Genomic DNA, 7672 nt, shown 5'->3' with positions numbered 1-7672 from the left:
TGGTTAGAAATAAAAAATCTTAATTAAAATCACAAAAGCATTCATCCTCATTCTATAGCTGCATAGTTGGCACTTCCCCTGCCACTAGTGCTGAACCTCACCCATCAACTGATATGCCACAAACTCCACGAACTGATTTTTCCAGAACATGCTGAGCTCAAACGTATTGGCTAGGTTAATCATTCTCACTATCTCTCTGTTAACGTGATTGACCTCATCCGCGAGTTGCTATTTGGGGTCTTGTCTACACCAAACACTCAATATCGAGGTGATCAGTCTCAATATCTCAAGCCTAGTGCTTCAATTATCCCCAAAGGCACTCACAAACAAGCATGCTATGCATATCAAGCAGATAACCTAAATAGCATGAAAGAAAAACGACCCAGAGTGTGCAATGAAGCACAATCGGTCCAACCCTCAGGCTCACGAGGACGAACCGTTCTGATACCACTAAAGGTAACACCCCATTACCTTAAGCCTTACCTCTAGCCGTAAAGCAAAAGATAACAAAGTGCCACGACGGTTCTAAAGCTTATAATAGATAATATATATCCACAAATTTATATAACTAGAAGCCCAATGAAGAAATAAAGCTCAAAGTCGCATAAAGCAGAATTACGAAACGCGAAGCGTTCACACATGATAACTAAACGTGTAAGCACAGACATAATTTTGACACTAATTTTAAAAATTTTGGCACGGAAGAATTCATAAAACTATGCTATTTTATTAAATAAATGTAAGAAAAGTTGATAAAATCCACCAAATTCAATATAAGATAAACTATAAAATTGTGGTTTATTAAAGATCTAAACAAATGGAATATGTTCACAGCCACAGCTAAAATTTAGCCTGTGCAGGAAGATATTCATTGAATTATGGAATAATTGAAGAAATACAAATATGCATTATGTTGAGCTAAATCCAATTTGAGTTTTATCTCTTAAAGTCTTATACATCTAGACTACATTTTTGTGCTGATCAGATTTCAGTTTCATCATGAGAATAACTAATAGCTTTAATTTCCATTCTCCTGTTGTTAACCTTTTAAAAAAATTATAATTCATGACATGCCTCAAAGCATCTATGACAGAGTGACGTAAAATTTCATTCTAGATACCCAGTTCTATATAAAGTTCAGTACAAGTTAAGGTGAGCCTATTCAATGCCCACACTCCACGTTATGATATGTACTATAATCAATATATAAAATATGTAAGGCATCCAAATTGAAACCTACCTGCATCCATCCTTTTCGTTCCTCTGTTTGATGTCGATTAAGATAAAGTATGGTTCTTCCAGAAAATGCTGATGAGTCATTATGTTTCTTTAAAGAGGTCATGGCTAAAACTAGAATCAGAAGAATGTACAAGAAGATGAAAAGATCCCGAATATAATTCTATCATGAGAATAGAAAAGGAAAATCTAGTTAAAAAGAAGCTATTACAAGCTATTTCAGTATAGTTAAATCATTTTCAGTATTGATCTAAAAAAATAAAGATTGGGTTACCCAATAAAATGAGCAAATGCCAGCATTTTGACCAAGGATTTAATTTATGCAATAAGTTTTTAGGTTGACTAGTTCTTTGTCAGCACCAGTATCAAAATCATAAACATCATTGCTGTCTTAAGTCATTAACAATTTTAAATATGTTTTTATAATATTCAGTCACTAATCCTTGAAACAGCATAGAAAATCATCTCAAATTAATCTAGGTAATAACAAGAACCGAAGAAGCCAAGAGCACAAAATAGGTCCGAGCAGAGAACATACCCGTCTGCAAATAAGCTACTGCACTGGCTACCTATTTGTGGCAACAGCAAAATTAGAGAAACTCTCTGAATTAAAGGATTGAAGGATACATGAATTTTGTAATTGAAATACTCACAGTTAGAGGAACCAAAGCAACAGCGTAAATTGGCAACTTGACTGCCCTCCAAATCAAGGTTTTTCCTGAAACAAAAAACTCTTCATCTTGTTCCTCTTCAAACCCATTTCCTACCTATTTGTGTCACTATATTTACATACAACCAGTCTTAGTTCAGCACATGGTTACCTTTTCAAGAGTGCCTTTGGTAAAATAAGAAGTTACAGAAGTTATTTGCTCGAGCCAAATAATTTACAGAGTGCTTATTAGACAATATACTTTTATCAATTTACATAAGACTGGGTTATTTACTCATTTTATAGATTTGAATTAAAAACTAAATTTAGAATTCTAAAAAGACAACCAACAGATAGGATTGTAACAAAATTTCTATTACTAAAGCAGTCGGAACATAGATCAAAATCTACCTGTCAGACACATCACACGACTGGTGAAATATAACATGAAACAAAGATGTAAATAAATAATCATCAATGGAACAAGCATTCTAACAATGCATGTTTTTCATAATAGAAATTTTTCTATCAACCTCAGTGCACTACTAATTAAAATTTGAAAATTTAGATAACATCTCAAACTATACTCTCATCACACTATACTAGGTAATGCTACTGCATGTCGTTGGACTTTGGATATTGTCCTTGTTGTACAACCTGTTCTCCACGGTACAAACAAATTTAAGAGAAAAAGAAAGGACTTCAGCACATCATAATGTGATCTCAAATAATTTAAAAAATTACTAATGACTAAATTTTAACAATGCAATAATTCATCGTTATTAGTTATACCTGTAATAACCACTGATGACTTTCATATGGTGGGATGGGAGCCCCATGACTATTATTCAATCCTGAATCACCTAGCCCAAACCCTAGCTGCACAGAAGTATCTACTTCTGTATTTGGCACTTCTTATGTCCCTTGGGAAGCCACAGGGTCTCTGGAAAGTTCTTATGAAAAAAGAAGACATGCAGTCAAAATTGCTATCAAGTATAACTACAACATAGAATTTATCAGTTTATTTTTATTCAAGTAACCCCTACTGTAATATTGTATCTTACTAACCTCTTCTTTACCCAAGCTAGCTTGTGTGCCACTACCAGTCTTATCACCCGAATCACCACCGTCATTCCTCACAGGACATTTCTTCTTTACATGACTAGCACTGCTGCATTTAGTGCATTTTCGTTTACTTTTCTCTTTTCTTCTCTTCGGTGCACCTTTTGTCTTGACCACTGAAAGGTCACCAACAAAGTTCGACATGGGAGAATCTCTTGTTTATCTTTTCAAGCAAGATTTTTGCTCTAGCGTTTTGGTCAACTGACAAACTTCATTCATAGCGTCATGGAAAGAAGGACCATCTTATGCTCCTAAGAATACCATCCATGTAGTTGCCGCTGACAATGCGCCATAGCGCATTGAAAATTCTCTTTCTCTGTCTTGCGCAGTGCCTCCAGCAGAATTTTCGTCCAAATACTTATTAGCATCCTTGGACCATCTTTTCAAAAGAAGACTTTTTGGCAACTTCTGTAAACCTACCCTTTTCATGGCACAAAACATGTGGCTGCAAGAATGCCTTCACTACTCCACGGATTACATTCACACTCCATATTCTCAGTATTACGATCATAAAGTACGTTGTATATATGTTGCCTCTTTTTTACACTCCTTAACTTTTAACACAATAATAGTTGATATGTTTTTCTCATTAATTATATCTAATGCGACCACTCCTTGAATCTCCATTTTTATTTTTCCAAGAATCTCCTTTGTGTAAAAATTTGCAGCACAAAGCTCCAATGCTTCTACCCCAATAGTTAGAATGGGATCTCCATACACCATCTTAAATTGAGAAACCAATTCATTGTGTCTGTAGTCCCTAAGAGCATGTCCAAGAATTTATACCAACTCTAGAAGACTTTGGCGAATGCCAATAAACCTCTTGATGAAGTTGTTTATTGCCTCACACCTTGATGTTGTTCTAAATCTAGCACAAAATTTATCCCTCAAGTAAGCACTTGCCCACCTTTTCTTCTTTTCATATTCATTTAGAACCCAACAATTTTCTTCCAACTCATACTTTTTTAGCTTATTCTTCCAATATTCATCAAATTCATCAAGATGCCATGGAGCATACAAATATTTTCTGAAGTTGTCAGAAAAACCTTTGGTTTTTATGTTTGTCGTTATATTTTTCTGAATGTGCCAACCACATAATCGGTGAGTTACATTTGGAAAGATTTCTTAAATTGATGCCTTCATTGCCTTGTCACCATCTGTGACCATGGGAGACTTGTTTAGGATGACTTCTAGAAAGTTTTGCAACAATCATGTATATGTTGTCGTTTGTTCACCCTCTATTAAGGCAAAGCCAAATATGCATGTTTGGCGGTGATGGTTACAACCTGAGAAGATTACGAATGGCCTTCTGTACTTATTCTTCCAATAGGTTGTATCAAATGCAAACACCTCTCTAAAGCACTGATAATCAGCCCTACAAATGCCATCTGCCTAAAATAAATTCGCCAGTCGATTTTCATCAGTAGCACTATACCTTGCCATGGCCATGGGTCAACATCGGCTTTTCCAAGTAGATAGCTTATTGTCGCATTGGAATCCCCACCAATGAGCTTTGCGCGATGAGTTCTTTAAATGTGGTTATCCAAGTCCTTCTTTGTGAATCCAACATTAGCATACCCACCAGCTTGGCCTACCATGAGTCCCATTATTTTAAAGGTTGGAAGACCATTATCATGCATGGTGTTCGCCTGAGCTTTGTGTGATTCAGTCAACTCTCGGTGGTTTGGAATTAGGTGTACCAAGCATTGTGGGACAAGATCGTGGTTGTGCTTCTCAACTAATTTTTTAACCCTCCAAGTCGAAGTTTTTGTGTCAAAGTACACCGCAAGCATGGCTTCACAACCAGTACGAGTCAGCGGTCTATGCTCCCTCTTCCTATTCGAATTAGAGATGTATTTCTCGACTCACTTTCCTTCCTTGTTGCAAAAAAATTGCCTTCTACGCTGTGTTCCATCTTTTCCACACAGTGTATCACCCTTGCGAACTCGAAACCCGACACACCTCGCATAACTTACGTACAAGTTATAAGCTGCATATATACAAAAACGCACTTCCTACTGTTGACACCACAATCACAAATGCAATTCACATTCTCTTCCACACCAGTCATCATGCAATCTTTAACGTTGTCTTGTGAACTGAGTGGTTCCGAATCAACATCCATTGCATGCTAATGAGATGAAATAAACAAAAGGCAATAAATAACAAAAGGCAATCCCAATAAATAACAAAAGTCATTGTAAATTTCATTGATAATCAACCAGAATTTTAAGTTATAGTTATTGTCTCATTAAATTACAAATTATTTAAAAAAGATTAAAAAAATAAGGGACCATACCATTGTTTGATAAAATATCATTTAATTTATATTATGCAAGAATATATATTCTTGCACACAACTATCAAGTGACATAAAACAAATAATAAAAAAGAAATTATGTGAAGTAAACGAACTTATAATATGTTGCATTCAGTTTTACTTTTGTATGTATTGAACCACTAGACTATAAAATAGAATAACAACGATCAAATCTTTTCCAATTATGTGGATCAAAAGATGTCATCAAGAATTATCAGTCCATCATAACTGTGCACAGAGTATAGAGAAGTGACTAAATTTAAGTCTTCCGTAATAGTTTTGTTATAGTTTTTGCAATTTGCCTTTAATACACTTAAATTGCATATGTTAAAAAGAGATGCCATATAATTAGGATATATTTCCTTTTACTGGTTGATACAGTTTGCATGCATGATTTATGAAAAATCAACACATCAAAGCAATACTCCTATTTGTAGCATCTTTATGTCAAGCACAATTTTGACTAAGCAATAGCAATAGCAATTCAAATAGGATGTTTGTAAACTATAAATCCTTTAAATTTCAATACATTCGAAATCTTAACAGCAGCAATAGTTCAGCTTACAAATTAACCTTACAATACCCTATAAGCACCATTGTGCATTTGTTCTTCAATGAAAAAGCATATCATTAAAAACCAAAAAAGACCCTTGTGAATTCAAATTGACAATACTTAAATATCAACAGTCATTCAACGAAAGGACAAAACTAAGATATCAAAGGCTCTCTAACTACATATATGGACACATCAAATATAAGGGAAAACTTACTTCGGTGCCAACATTTATTACATGTTGATATATTATTGATATAATTACAAAATCACAAAAGGGAAGCATGACAGAATGCCATAATGCTGAGAGCTAGACATCTTCAGAAAGAATTTACGCATAATTGTCATATACCCAAGATCAACAATAATATTCTAATTAGATGAACACAAAATAGGCTTATTTTAACCAAACAAATAAGCAAGTTTATTATCCTAAATCATGCTTGTGCAGTAACAAACTCTAAAATGTAGATTGTCATTTTAGAAAACTATAAATTAATAATTACGAACTGGATAAACAACACATTGAGCAATATAAAATATCTTGTCTAAGTAAAATAAATAGATTTAATTGATTCCTTGAAAATATTTCTATGATTATCAATACGCTACTAATTAAAATCCAAAAATTTAAATAACAAATTCAAGGTACAATCACTAACAAATTGAATTTAGTGATGATTTTCAGCAATGAAAAGATTTAGCTAAGTAATTATTTGAGTAGAACAGCAACAAATTCAAAATTCAGTGAATGTTATCAATAACAAATTTATCTCATTGATTCTTTAGCAACAAAAAAGAAACATGCTCAGTGAATTTTCATCAACAAATTATTCAAGGCTCATGATCAGCAACAAATTCATGTCAGTGATTATTTTCAACAACAAAGAGACTAATTCATTGATATTTGCAGCAATAAAATCAAAGGCAGCAACGAAACAGAAAAGGAAAGAACAGGAGAATTTGTTGAAACTCACCAAATTGGGACCAGCTTCTGGTTGCGTGAAAGAAGCTGATGGTGAGTATTGCTGACGATGAGAGTTGCTGACGGGGAGGAGGAAGCGCCGGGACCTGCTACTTCTGCCGCCGGCAACGACAACGGCAGGAAAGGCGCGCGAGACCGTAAGAGATACCCGATTTGAGAGAATGACAACGAGCTTGATGTGAGAGAGACCGGAGCCGAGAGAGGGAGGGAGTTTGGGTGCGACAGTAGTGACAAGGATGAGAGAGCTCCAAGTTCAATATAGTAACGTTGAGGGAGGAATGTGAGAGTTTAGGGATGCCAAACGACGGCGTTTGTGGAACAAAAAGTGAAAAAACAAAAAAAAATGGGGAGTGCTAGGGGAACAATGAAAATTTTGAACAACATGAATAACCACCGATCAAATGAAAATACACTACACCATAATTTAATGTTACTAATTAAATTTACTCTTTTAACCTATTAATTCACATTGTTTACACATTGTTCAAAAATCTTGTTTGTTACCTATACTTTTCCAAAAAAATTGATCCAATAGGTCATGTAAATTAGTCCGTTTGATGGAGTCTGATAACAATTGAGTTTATTGTTATTGTTATAGAAAATTGGTTTTATTTTGGTTTATTAAGAAATTCAAAAATAACAGATTCATTAATACGTTCAATAATAATGTGACACGTAAGCGCCTTTAAAAAAAAGATATTTTACGCGTCTTTATGGAAGTATTTGCTAAATAGAAAATATTTTCACAAACCAATCAATTTTTTAAATTTTTTATATTTTTAATAATTTTTTTTTAATTTATAAACT

At 34.2% G+C, this 7672-nt stretch overlaps 1 long non-coding RNA gene across 1 annotated transcript; it reads right to left on the bottom strand.

Moving 5' to 3' along the window:
- LOC110268873 lies at nt 1713–5124 on the bottom strand. The gene is made up of 3 exons (XR_002357554.1): nt 2678–5124; nt 1890–2542; nt 1713–1805 (listed from the first exon to the last, which is right to left on the bottom strand). It is a non-coding gene; the product is annotated as an uncharacterized LOC110268873 (long non-coding RNA).

Source organism: Arachis ipaensis, chromosome B02 (genome assembly GCF_000816755.2).
Source record: "Arachis ipaensis cultivar K30076 chromosome B02, Araip1.1, whole genome shotgun sequence".
In the NCBI taxonomy this organism is placed as follows: domain Eukaryota; kingdom Viridiplantae; phylum Streptophyta; class Magnoliopsida; order Fabales; family Fabaceae; genus Arachis; species Arachis ipaensis.
Note: the sequence above shows the minus strand (reverse complement) of the source record. Positions and strands in the feature narration are given on the sequence as shown.